Source organism: Malaya genurostris, chromosome 2 (assembly GCF_030247185.1).
Source record: "Malaya genurostris strain Urasoe2022 chromosome 2, Malgen_1.1, whole genome shotgun sequence".
In the NCBI taxonomy this organism is placed as follows: Eukaryota; Metazoa; Arthropoda; class Insecta; order Diptera; family Culicidae; genus Malaya; species Malaya genurostris.
This window is the reverse complement of record NC_080571.1, coordinates 48384215-48399538: the sequence shown is the minus strand read 5'-3', so window position 1 is coordinate 48399538 and position 15324 is coordinate 48384215.

The following is a 15324-nucleotide window of genomic DNA, read 5'->3' as shown; positions in this document are numbered from 1 at the left end:
TCAGAAGGTACATGTTTTAAACACTATTCCGATCATATTAATTGAAAAGAATAGATTATTATTTTCATAGAAATTGATGTGCAACCATCAAAACTCGTACATTCGAAGGCGCTTGAAAATTGCAGGCGTACGAAGACATGTTTTACCATACAAATGCAGTGCGTTGTCGATTTTCTATTTACTAAAACATAAAAGATCAATGCTACAATATGTAGTAATACCGTTTATTTATGTGCAGAATATTTTTAAAGTTGCATATTTGTGTTACGAGCAGTTGTTTTGAAAATCGAATGTGAAACTTATTCAATAGAGATTATGTTTGCTTATTTTATACGTAGTAGTTTTCATGAGTTTCAGAATCGTTTTTTCGCTGATTTATTTGCAGCATTTGTAATGGGATCGGTAATGCATGCGTTTTTGTATCAGTTGCACAATAATTGTGAATAAATGCTCGTAACAACTTAAAGATATATTGCACAACAAAGAAAAATTGGGCTTTTTACATAACACAACAGTTAATAGAATAATAATATAAACTAATTTGATAAATTGCACAATCAGTAGAAAAATACAGGACAGCAACTTAACGTGCTACTTGGGGTAAAACATGTTATTTAGCTTAAAACATGAAATCAGAGTTGAAAACTCGTTTTAACTCTTAGTGTGAACATAGTATTAGTCTTTTTTCTAAAACCGATTCGTTCTTACACTCGATGTCGATTGTTGTCCTGGCAGGACATGAGATTTTTTTTGCGATTCGGATGCTCAAAATATATCCATCTTTCGTCGTCAGTTGCAATTCGATGCAAACCCTTCTTAATCCAGCTAGTGGTGTGATAATGCCTTTCCCATGCCTTTTAAATAGTCTCATTGAAATATTTGCAAGATTTTATCCTCGAACATTTGAGTATTTGAGTATTTTGAGCTTATCAAATAACCTGATAGTAGCTTCAAAACGAGTTTTACCTTTTCACGACCATAAGATGTGCGAGACGAAATATGTTAGTACAAGACAATATTTTAGCTATTGGGGGTGTAAATTAAGTAACATAAATTTTCTCGAGTAAAAGTAGGGTGGCTCCTGAAAAATCACTTTTTTTGTTCTAACTTTTTTGTGAAACGTTCTACGGAAAAGTTGTCTTCAGAGGAGTTGTTGAACTAATCATTGCGCACAATTTTGCTCAACTAAGCTTTTTCATATGAGCTACCAGTAAAAGATTATGATTGTTTTTTCATCAAAAACTAGTCAAGCTGAAAATATCAATATTCATTAGATGCCATATCGATAAAAATGTATCCTATTCGGTTCCTGAAAGGTCATAATATAAGTAAAAAGTTAAGAGAAAATTGGAAGGGTGTTATTTTTTTAACTTATTTAAATTAGTCTTAAAAATACCTTCAAAACATACTTCCTTCAGCAAAAGAATAGTATCAAATTAGTTCTACAAGTGTTCCATACATTATCCTCGTAATGTACTTCGTTCAAATGAAAAGCTAGGGAGGTGCTTTTTACGGCAAACTTGATCAAAATAAAATTTCCTACAACTTTATAGTACAACAAAATCATTTTTGAGTTCAATTAATAAAGTTGAATTTCAGATTTCAATCTAAATGAGGACCACCCTAGTAATTTTTTTCATCAAAAGGAGCGCCATTTGATTACAAACAACTTTTGTGAAGACACCAACTACAAAAAACTAATATTTAATAGTGAAAATATTTTTGTCACGCTAATTTCCCGTTTCGGAGGATTGGTAAATCGATGCAAAAGCGAAGCTGTTGGAAGCACGCGAATCTATAAATAGAAGCGAAATTATAGCTAACGTTTCAGTCCTACGTGTAGCATGCTAGAGGTAGGTTGTTGCTAGACAGCAAGATAAAAAGTGCCATAAAACGATTTGAAGCTTTAATTGATATGCTCTGATCTTGTGTCATGCAAGCTCGGATGAAATTCAATGTTATGTCGTTTCGCCTGTGAAATTGACAACTACCCCAGGATAAATTTTGAGTGCTTAAGGTTAATTTCTAATTTATATAACATAAACTCGATTGACAATGAGAAAAAGTTTATCGCTTCAACCGAAATTGTAGAATGGTAGAGAAACTTAACGCTATAAAAATTACTTCTTGCATACAAAACTTGAACACAAGCTTGGCGAAGAGATGCTTCAATATCGAAATTCGTGTTTTCAATATCAAAATATAGTGGTTTTGAACAACGACGTAAAAACACGATTTTCTCTAAACAGTTATTTGTTTATTACCCCGGGCATGCTTAAATACTTTGTTTGCAAATATTAGAGAATCCAGTCAAACATGTCTGATAAAAACACCGGTAAAAGGCACACCTAGAATTAGGTACATAAATAATCCCAAAACAAAATCCTGGGTACGGATCTGGTCCTACACCAAATTTTAATTTAGTTGAATTATGCTTTCATAGACCTAAACCAACCCTTTGATTAACTACAATCGAATAGTCTACTACAGTAAGACCCTAATGAATAAGCAGTAAATTAAATCCCTTTCGTTTCTTTTTCTCTTCCTTTCTTCCCATCGCCAGAGCATCTCAGTTTGCGACGGTGAAGCTGCGAACTACGAAAACCAACGACCGCTCGGCACCGATTATAAGATAATTAAAGGCGGCTGGAGAATACCCGTCTCCAGTACCCATCCCGAGGCCACCCACGACGCCCACTGACCACCACCACCACCATCCTCCAACATCATCCGTGCAGAAACCATTTCCACCGGTCACCAAAGCAGCAGTAGCAGCCCCAGCGGTGGGTGGAGGAACTGCACCATCAGGAGTAACAACGATAATCGAGGAACAACAGCAGCAGCAACAGTAGTAAAGTAGCTAGTCGTACCCCGGCTTTCTCCATCACCATCCTGTTGGTATGCAACGAGCTGAGCATTCGTAGCGGAAGTGATGTGTTAGTTCCGGTGATTACACTTCGATTGGGGAGAGAGTCGGTTTGATGTGCTACAATGAAGTGGGATTAGGGGAAATATCGAGGAGGATTTGATGATTGCTCGAGAAGTTATCGGACTGAATTGGAAAAGATTATGATTTTGAAAACGAACATTCTAAGAGATTCACTAAGCAGTATTTCAACTATTTTGTTTGTGGCCAATCATTCGTACAATCAGAAATGCACCGAGCATCCGACGAAACAATCAATCATGAACTTTCTCGTATGTTAGAATAGTGTTAGGACATGTTTCTGCTGCGCTAGCTGACCAAAGCAAACATTCGTCCCTCACCACCAGTCAGTGAGATGAAATATCATCCGACGGCGGCAAAACACCCGCCCGATTTACGGTTCAGAAACTATCGATCCCAATTATTCATAATTAGCTAGAACCTAATTCATTCATCTGGAAACAGATACCGGGGAAAAACTGATTGGATCAATTGACTGCCTGATTGTGGATCCCCTCGGGGTGTTTCCCTTTCTGATCCCGTCGGTGTGCCAGCAGAGGAGAGAAGATCTGCAAACAATCAAAATCAAGTTAGAGCTAATCGTTGTTGCTGTTGTTGTTCTTGTTGCCATTACTGCCGCTACAGACAAGGATGAAATGAGAAATGCAAACAGTAGACAAGGCCCCAGGAGAAGTCATAAATCATAATTCTGTGCAGTGTGTGAAGAAACTGATTGACTGACTGCGTGAAACCCTAGAAGAGCAACGAACCTCTGCACTGAGATTACCATAAATTGGCTCGATGTGTTTCAATTGACTATTATGATGATGTGATTTAATGGATTTTTGATACCGATTAGATGAGGTTATCAACATTGAGGAGGTTGATTTTGATGAACTTTGGATATCCTGAGCTAGACGTAGACAGTATTGTACACCTTAGCGTTGAATAAAATCGGATATTAAATGTATTTCACGTGCTTCGGAAGCACAAAGTTTCTGTTTGAAAGAAATCCAATTGAGTATTTATTTCTACTTATTTTTTTGTTTTGCGTTCAGAATGAGTATTTTTTGTTTTGCGTTCAGAATGAGGAAAATCGTATTTCAATTTATGTTAAATTAATTGTTAAAAAATCAGTAAACCAACCAATCATCATTTTCAAAAACACATTTCCACAATTTATAAAAACGAAGTGAAAACGTAAATAAATTAACGAGTATACAAGTGAACAAATGGGTAAGAAAAATAACTGAACAAGCACAACAGTTAACGAGTAAAAAAGTAGACCAGTGAAGAATAAGTAGATGAGAGAAAGATAAGTAGAAGACGAGTAGAAAACGAGTAGAAGACGAGTAGAAAACGAGTAGAAGACGAGTAAACAAGCAATTAACGGAACAACTAATGAACGATTAAACGATTAAACGATTAAACGATTAAACGATTAAACGATTAAACGATTAAACGATTAAACGATTAAACGATTAAACGATTAAACGATTAAACGATTAAACGATTAAACGATTAAACGATTAAACGATTAAACGATTAAACGATTAAACGATTAAACGATTAAACGATTAAACGATTAAACGATTAAACGATTAAACGATTAAACGATTAAACGATTAAACGATTAAACGATTAAACGATTAAACGATTAAACGATTAAACGATTAAACGATTAAACGATTAAACGATTAAACGATTAAACGATTAAACGATTAAACGAATAAACGATTAAACGATTAAACGATTAAACGATTAAACGATTAAACGATTAAACGATTAAACGATTAAACGATTAAACGATTAAACGATTAAACGATTAAACGATTAAACGATTAAACGATTAAACGATTAAACGATTAAACGATTAAACGATTAAACGATTAAACGATTAAACGATTAAACGATTAAACGATTAAACGATTAAACGATTAAACGATTAAACGATTAAACGATTAAACGATTAAACGATTAAACGATTAAACGATTAAACGATTAAACGATTAAACGATTAAACGATTAAACGATTAAACGATTAAACGATTAAACGATTAAATAAACGATTAAACGATTAAACGATTAAACGATTAAACGATTAAACGATTAAACGATTAAACGATTAAACGATTAAACGATTAAACGATTAAACGATTAAACGATTAAACGATTAAACGATTAAACGATTAAACGATTAAACGATTAAACGATTAAACGATTAAACGATTAAACGATTAAACGATTAAACGATTAAACGATTAAACGATTAAACTATTAAACGATTAAACGATTAAACGATTAAACGATTAAACGATTAAACGATTAAACGATTAAACGATTAAACGATTAAACGATTAAACGATTAAACGATTAAACGATTAAACGATTAATCGATTAATCGATTAAACGATTAAACGATTAAACGATTAATCGATTAATCGATTAAACGATTAAACGATTAAACGATTAAACGATTAAACGATTAAACGATTAAACGATTAAACGATTAAACGATTAAACGATTAAACGATTAAACGATTAAACGATTAAACGATTAAACGATTAAACGATTAAACGATTAAATGATTAAACGATTAAACGGTTAAACGATTAAATGATTAAACGATTAAACGATTAAACGATTAAACGATTAAACGATTAAACGATTAAACGATTAAACGATTAAACGATTAAACGATTAAACGATTAAACGATTAAACGATTAAACGATTAAACGATTAAACGATTAAACGATTAAACGGTTAAACGATTAAACGATTAAACGATTAAACGATTAAACGATTAAACGATTAAACGATTAAACGGTTAAACGATTAAACGATTAAACGATTAAACGATTAAACGATTAAACGATTAAACGATTAAACGATTAAACGATTAAACGATTAAACGATTAAACGATTAAACGATTAAACGATTAAACGATTAAACGATTAAACGATTAAACGATTAAACGATTAAACGATTAAACGATTAAACGATTAAACGATTAAACGATTAAACGATTAAACGATTAAACGATTAAACGATTAAACGATTAAACGATTAAACGATTAAACGATTAAACGATTAAACGATTAAACGATTAAACGATTAAACGATTAAACGATTAAACGATTAAACGATTAAACGATTAAACGATTAAACGATTAAACGATTAAACGATTAAACGATTAAACGGTTAAACGGTTAAACGGTTAAACGATTAAACGATTAAACGATTAAACGATTAAACGATTAAACGATTAAACGATTAAACGATTAAACAATTAAACGATTAAACGATTAAACGATTAAACGATTAAACGATTAAACGATTAAACGATTAAACGATTAAACGATTAAACGATTAAACGATTAAACGATTAAACGATTAAACGATTAAACGATTAAACGATTAAACGATTAAACGATTAAACGATTAAACGATTAAACGATTAAACGATTAAACGATTAAGCGATTAAACGATTAAACGATTAAACGATTAAACGATTAAACGATTAAACGATTAAACGATTAAACGATTAAACGATTAAACGATTAAACGATTAAACGATTAAATGATTAAACGGTTAAACGATTAAACGATTAAACGATTAAACGATTAAACGATTAAACGATTAAATGATTAAACGGTTAAACGATTAAACGATTAAACGATTAAACGATTAAACGATTAAACGATTAAACGATTAAACGATTAAACGATTAAACGATTAAACGATTAAACGATTAAACGATTAAACGATTAAACGATTAAACGATTAAACGATTAAACGATTAAACGATTAAACGATTAAACGATTAAACGATTAAACGATTAAACGATTAAACGATTAAACGATTAAACGATTAAACGATTAAACGATTAAACGATTAAACGATTAAACGATTAAACGATTAAACGATTAAACGATTAAACGATTAAACGATTAAACGATTAAACGATTAAACGATTAAACGATTAAACGATTAAACGATTAAACGATTAAACGATTAAACGATTAAACGATTAAACGATTAAACGATTAAACGATTAAACGATTAAACGATTAAACGATTAAACGATTAAACGATTAAACGATTAAACGATTAAACGATTAAACGATTAAACGATTAAACGATTAAACGATTAAACGTTTAAACGATTAAACGATTAAACGATTAAACGATTAAACGATTAAACGATTAAACGATTAAACGATTAAACGATTAAACGATTAAACGATTAAACGATTAAACGATTAAACGATTAAACGATTAAACGATTAAACGATTAAACGATTAAACGATTAAACGATTAAACGATTAAACGATTAAACGATTAAACGATTAAACGATTAAACGATTAAACGATTAAACGATTAAACGATTAAACGATTAAACGATTAAACGATTAAACGATTAAACGATTAAACGATTAAACGATTAAACGATTAAACGATTAAACGATTAAACGATTAAACGATTAAACGATTAAACGATTAAACGATTAAACGATTAAACGATTAAACGATTAAACGATTAAACGATTAAACGATTAAACGATTAAACGATTAAACGATTAAACGATTAAACGATTAAACGATTAAACGATTAAACGATTAAACGATTAAACGATTAAACGATTAAACGATTAAACGATTAAACGATTAAACGATTAAACGATTAAACGATTAAACGATTAAACGATTAAACGATTAAACGATTAAACGATTAAACGATTAAACGATTAAACGATTAAACGATTAAACGATTAAACGTTTAAACGATTAAACGATTAAACGATTAAACGATTAAACGATTAAACGATTAAACGATTAAACGATTAAACGATTAAACGATTAAACGATTAAACGATTAAACGATTAAACGATTAAACGATTAAACGATTAAACGATTAAACGATTAAACGATTAAACGATTAAACGATTAAACGATTAAACGATTAAACGATTAAACGATTAAACGATTAAACGATTAAACGATTAAACGATTAAACGATTAAACGATTAAACGATTAAACGATTAAACGATTAAACGATTAAACGATTAAACGATTAAACGATTAAACGATTAAACGATTAAACGATTAAACGATTAAACGATTAAACGATTAAACGATTAAACGATTAAACGATTAAACGATTAACGATTAAACGATTAAACGATTAAACGATTAAACGATTAAACGATTAAACGATTAAACGATTAAACGATTAAACGATTAAACGATTAAACGATTAAACGATTAAACGATTAAACGATTAAACGATTAAACGATTAAACGATTAAACGATTAAGCGTTAAAGTTAAACAAGTTAAACAAGTTAAACAAGTTAAACAAGTTAAACAAGTTAAACAAGTTAAACAAGTTAAACAAGTTAAACAAGTTAAACAAGTTAAACAAGTTAAACAAGTTAAACAAGTTAAACAAGTTAAACAAGTTAAACAAGTTAAACAAGTTAAACAAGTTAAACAAGTTAAACAAGTTAAACAAGTTAAACAAGTTAAACAAGTTAAACAAGTTAAACAAGTTAAACAAGTTAAACAAGTTAAACAAGTTAAACAAGTTAAACAAGTTAAACAAGTTAAACAAGTTAAACAAGTTAAACAAGTTAAACAAGTTAAACAAGTTAAACAAGTTAAACAAGTAAAACAAGTTAAACAAGTTTTTTAAATTAAGTTAAACAAGTTTAACAAAATTAGACAAGTTCAACAAGTTTAACAAAGTTAAATAAAAGTTTAACAAAGTTTAAACAAAAGTAAAACAAAGTTTAAACAAAAGTTTAAACAAAAGTCTAGCAAAGTTTAATCAAAAGATTAACAAGGTAAACAAAAGCTTAAGAAAGTTTGAACAAAAGTTCAACAAAGTGTAAACAAAAGTTTAACAAAGTTTAAACAAAAGTTTAACAAAGTTTAAGCAAAATATTAACAAAGTTTAAACAAAAGCTTAAAAAAAGTTTTAAAAAAAGTTTAAACAAAAGTTTAAACAGAAGTTTAAACAAAAGTTTAAACAAAAGTTTAAACAAAAGTTTAAACAAAAGTTTAAACAAAAGTTTAAACAAAAGTTTAAACAAAAGTTTAAACAAAAGTTTAAATAAAAGGTAAACAAGTTGACCGGTGAATCAGTTAATTTTTTCTACATTTCACTTGTATATTTGTATGCTTGTTTATTTTTTTAGAATTGAATTAGTTCATTTTCTTACTTGATAACTACTTAACTTGTTAGTTATCTTGATCTATTTTCGTGCTATCCGGTTATCTAATTGTTTGCCGACTTGTTGACTGTTTAAAGATTTCTCTCTTAAATGTTCAATTTATAGATTGGTTGGTTTGTTGACTTGTGTACAAGTTTGGTAGTTTATCTGTTTGGTTTTATTTCAACCTTCGAATTTGTTTAGTTTTTGTTTGTTTCATTTGATTTCTGATTAAGAAAATGACTTGATTATTAGTATATTTCCTTATCTATTTCGTCACAACTTTGGTTTTCTTTCAATACACCTTTAATGATCGGCAAGCAAATTGCTTTTATTGATGCATTTTCCTTTATTACACACTTTTGTATACTAATTCATTTGCTGATTTGATGATTCCTAGTTTGTTTAAAACCAAATCATCGCTTTTCATTTCTTTCTGAGCACAAAGCATCCGATGACCGGAATTTAATCGCTAAAAAACGTGACTTCTGATGCAATTATTCTTGGAAAATGAAAAATCTGTGCATAAAAGAAACGAAATTCTCGAAATTAATAGCAGAGCACATTACATGAAAATCTCATGTCAACAGTCGTGTTCGGCCTTGCCGGTGCGTCTGCTGTTTCACGATCATCGGTCATCTGTGCGACAATTGGATGTTACGAGCCAGTCACGTGTCACCCATTCGGAACGCAATTTAGTTCAGTTCCGAACAAAAAAACGCGGAATTACGGAACAGGTGCGCTGTGTTAGCAACGCATCACACCGGCCCGGCGGCTGTAGAAGTTAGCTTTTGCACCACGACCACCATGGCGATGGCGATGGTGATGGCGTTGGCCGGCCAGCTAGCATAAATTGAAACGCGATTTTTCTCACGCTAGAACGCTATTATAATAAAAATGAACGCACCACCGAACAAAACAAACGATAAGAGTGGCTCGGAGCGGTCCGCATCCGAAGCCGGAGGACCACCGCTCGGTTCTCAAGTCAGCTGACGGTGCAGGAGCTAAGCGCTACTACGCATTTATATGACCGTAGATACCTCAGGGTTCTTTGTGAGGAGTGGAAATGCATCAATTCTACAGATTAGCTGGTCTTTGTTGAGAAATAAATATACAATATCGTTTCCTAGAGAGATATGAGCGGAACTATGGAGCAACATGGTGATTTCTTACTGCGTGCGAACGTGGATCAGGGGAAATAGTTTTATATGAGCTCCGCAGTTTACCGAGTAGTAAATCAACTGTGGAATTATCGTTCATCATATTTCGGGTACTGGAATATTTCATAGGTACATGGAAAAGTGTAAACATATTTCTAGTAATTAGCTCCCAATTTTTGACGGACGACTAGGTTTTTGTTCTCTATCAGGTTTCTTCCGCGTCATAAACATTTTATCGAGATGGTATATGCGAATCGATATGAAGTTTGCGTTCCACTCTTAACCATAGAGGCCGACCTTATATAAAAGGAAACGATCGCAGTAGGCGTGCGCTTTGGAGGTGAAAAACTTTCGCTTCCATCAAAATTTTTCAAAAATTTGAGAAGTTCGTATCGTTTCTATGAGAGGGCGCCACTAGAATTAAATCCATACCATTTTCAGTTAGTACCAATCTTCAAAAGATACGTGTATAAATTTGACAGCTGTCTGATTATTAGTTTGTGAGATATTGCATTTTGAGTGAAGCTACTTTTGTTATAGTGAAAAAAATGGAAAAAAAGGAATTTCGTGTGTTGATGAAACACTACTTGTTGATGAAATAAAGTGCCGCCGATACCAAAAAATGGTTTGATGAGTGTTATCCAGACTCTGCACCGGGCGAAGCAACAATTCGTAAGTGGTTTGCAAAATTTCGTACTGGTCATATGAGCACCGAAGACGATGAACGCAGTGGACGTCCAAAAGTGGCTGTTACCGATGAAAACGTGAAAAAAATTCACAAAATGATTTTCAATGACCGTAAAGTGAAGTTGATCGAGATAGCTGACACCCTACAGATATCAAAGGAACGTGTTGGACATATTATTCACGAATATTTGGATATGAGAAAGCTTTGTGCGAAATGGGTGCCGCGTGAGCTCACAATCGATCAAAAACAACAACGAATTGATGATTCTGAGCAGTGTTTGGAGCTGTTATATCGAAATAAAACCGATTTTTTCGTCGATATATAACAATGGACGAAACATGGCTCCATCACTTCACTCCGGAGTCCAATCGACAGTCAGCTGAGTGGACTGCACGCGATGAACCGAACCCAAAGCGTGGAAAGACTCAACATTCGGCCGGTAAGGTTATGGCGTCTGTATTTTGGGATTCGCATGGTATAATTTTCATCGACTACCTTGAAAAGGGAAAAACCATCAACAGTGACTATTATATAGCGTTATTAGAGCGTTTCAAGGACGAAATTTAAAAAAAAGCGGCCTCATTTGAAGAAGAAAAAAGTTTTGTTTCATCAAGACAATGCACCGTGTCACAAGTCGATGAAAACCATGCTGAAATTGAACGAATTGGGCTTCGAATTGCTCCCTCATCCACCGTATTCTCCAGATTTGGCCCCCAAGAGGTAATCGCTGAAACTGAGGCCTATTTTGAGGCAAAGGACAAATCGTACTACAAAAATGGTATCGAAAAGTTGGAAGATCGCTATAATCGCTGTATCGCCTCTGATGGCAATTATGTTCAATAATAAAAACGAATTTTGGCAGAAAAAATGTGTGTTTTTATTAAACGATACGAACTTTTCAGCCGAACTGTTACTAACTAAAAATTGGGATAGACTAAACTACGTCGATTATTCGACCGTGCTTAACTAAGTCATATGTAAATATAGTTTAGACCACGAGAAGGATCCATTTGGTATTTTATTATTCTGTTTGGGGAGTATACTTCGCGTAAGGCGTTGTTGTTCGATTGATGGTGATCGAGTGATATCTTTCCCGTATTAAAGTTGTCTATAGAAAAAAAAACAGAATGAATTAAATGTATGAATTAATAGCAAACCTCCCGACAGCCGGCTGTCATGAGTCTTATGAGTTTCGGAAGGAATTTAGTATTTTAGTAGGAAGCACATTTTAATAGAGAACACGGTAAATTTGAAACGTAGTCTTGGTAGCCGACTATCCAGAGCAATAAACACATGGTAATATTATTAAAAAATTTACTAACAAACAACCCCTTACTGTTAAAGATCCCTGTGTTAAATTTAAAAAGCCAAATTTAAAACCAAACACTGTGCCTCCTGGTTTGTCAAATTCACAAACCAATCCAGGAACTAGCACAAGAAAAGACAATAATCCAGTGGGCTCCGTTTCACAGCCAGGATTACTGAAGTTTTCGGAAATTGTAGAATCACAGATAACAGATATACAGGCTCACATATGAACTGTGTGTAAAATTTGCTCAATCAGCGTAGCGAACACTTGCTGATGTCACCACGATTGACACGAGGTGCCACCACGATTTGGATGCTGCTATCACTGAGCCACAATTTTGGGTGCAACATTCACTTCACGCTAGATTTTTGTTTTGCTGTTGGTTAAAATGACAAGATTATTTTTGTTTTATCCCGATCGAATTCTCGTGTGTTTTATGCGACATGGAAATAAAGTTGTCATTAACACTTGGGGAAATCGTGTGATAAGTGTTAAAATTGTTGTAGTTGGAATATTTCTATAACAGGCAGGAGGATTTTGTTGTCGTTCCGGAACGTAGTGGAACGTTTTTAAAGATCGCGGCGAACAGGCGAGTAGGTGGCAGTAGTGTTTCCAACGTATAGCAAATTTAAAATTTACACAGGTTTTTGAAAATTTTTGTTCGAGCCTGTGTATCTGTTATCTGTGGTAGAATGGATTTTCGCAGCATTCAATATTTCTGAACCTCTAAAGACCATCATAACGGCATTCCTTCCAATAGCTAGAACTTTTTTGAAACAGCTATCATCTCAATGGCCATTACTCTCAGGTTTTGTATCATTTGATGGATAATTTTTCTTTCGCCGCAAATGATCCAATCACTATCCTGCAGTGGAATTGTCGAAGCATCATGCCAACACTTGATTCATTTAAAGTTTTGTTGCATAGTCAAAAATGCGACAAGCAACAACTTCTAGTAGAAGAAGAAGAAGCTCCCCCCACTTGAAGAATATGACTTCCTCGTTTGTTCGATTCTGGAGGCCGCAGAACAAACCCAAACCAAACGATATCTTGGTCCATCGTTCAACAGAAGCCCTCCAAACCCTTGGTGGGACAAAGAGTGCTCAGATGCTAAACACAAGTAACAAAATGCTTTTAAGACGTTTTAAAAACGAGGAGGAGGTACTCATCAGAATTATGAAAAAATCTTCGTTTTAGAAACCAAGTACAAGAGCATACTTCGGGCCAAGAAATGCAGCTATTGGAGACATTTTGTCGAAGGTTTGTCAAGAGAAACCTCAATGAGGACTCTTTGGAATACGGTCAGACGAATAAGAAATCGTAACGTAGGAAATGAGAGTGAGGAATACTCGAACCGATGGATATTTGACTTTGCGAGGAAAGTTTGCCCAGATTCTGTTCCTACGCAGAGCATTATTCGAGAGTCTCCTCCAAATAATGGTTCTATTGATAGCCCCTTTTCAATGATGGAATTTTCCATAGCACTCATATCTTGTAACAATACTGCTCCTGGGCCGTACAGAATTGAATTCAACTTGGTGAAGAATCTCCCCGACCTTGCAAAAAGACTTTTGTTATTGTTGTTCAACAAGTTTCTTGAGCAAAATATTGTTGAACCTGACTGGAGGCAAGTGAAAGTTATCGCCATTCAAATGCCGGGGAAACTAGCTTCCAGTAACAACTCATATAGACCCATTGCGATGTTGTCCTGCATCAGAAAATTGTTCGAAAAAATTATTCTTCGACGTCTCGACACTTCGAGACGAACGGTTTGTTGTCAGATTCTCAGTTTGGCTTCCGTAGAAATAAAGGGACGTATGATTGCCTTGCATTACTTTCGTCTGACATCCAAATTTCGTTCGCTCAAAAACAACAAATGGCATCTGTATTTTTGGACATGAAAGGAGCATTTGATTCAGTTTCCATTGATGTTCTTTCAGACAAGCTCCATCAACATGGACTTCCACCGGTTAAAAATATCTATTTGCACAACCTTTTGTCAAAGAAATGCATGTATTTTTCACATGGCGATTTAGCAACTTTCAAAATTAGCTACACGGGTCTCCCGCAAGGCTCATGCCTTAGTACGCTCCTCTATAATTTTTACGTGAATGACATTGACAGCTGTCTAGTATCCCCATGTACACTAAGACAATTTTCAGATGATGGCGTGGTTTCAGTTACTGGACCCAAAGCTATTGATCTGCAAAAACCATTACAAGATATCTTAGATAACTTGTCCGTTTGGGCTGTTCATCTGGGTATCGAATTCTCTGCGGAGAAAACAGAGCTGGTCGTCTTTTCACGAAAGCATGATCCCGCGCAGCTTCAGCTTCATATGATGGGAAGAATGATCCAACAGGTTTCGACTTTCAAATACCTTGGGGTGTGGTTTGATTCCAAATGCACGTGGAGAGGACACATTAGGTATCTGATAACGAAATACCAATAAAAAATAAATTTTCCGCGAACAATAACAGGATCTTGGTGGGGTGCTCATCAGGAAGATCTAATAAAACTGTATCAGACAACGATACTTGCAGTGATGGAATATGGATGTGTTTGCTTTCGTTCCGCTGCAAACTCTCATATTATCAAACTTGAGCGAATTCAGTACCGTTGTTTGCAAATTGCCTTAGGCTGCATGCATTCGACACATACAATGAGTCTTGAAGTTCTGGCGGGAGTTCTTCCATTGAAAGATCGAAAGATGTGAGGTACTGAATCCCCTGGTTATTAATAACTTCAAAAGGCTAGTTGAGCTTCAATCTCAAACAAGATTCATGACAGTATATTTTAACCATATGTCACAGGAAATCAACTCTTCAAGATATATTCCTATCCGTGTCAGCCTTCTAAATGTCCCTGACTCAACTCAATTTTTCGACACATCCATGCAGTGCGAAGTGCGTGAAATCCCGGAACACCTACGCTCGATGGAAATCCCAAAAATATTTACAAGTAAGTTCAGGCATATTGACTCTGAGAAAATATTTTACACGGACGGATCACGAAT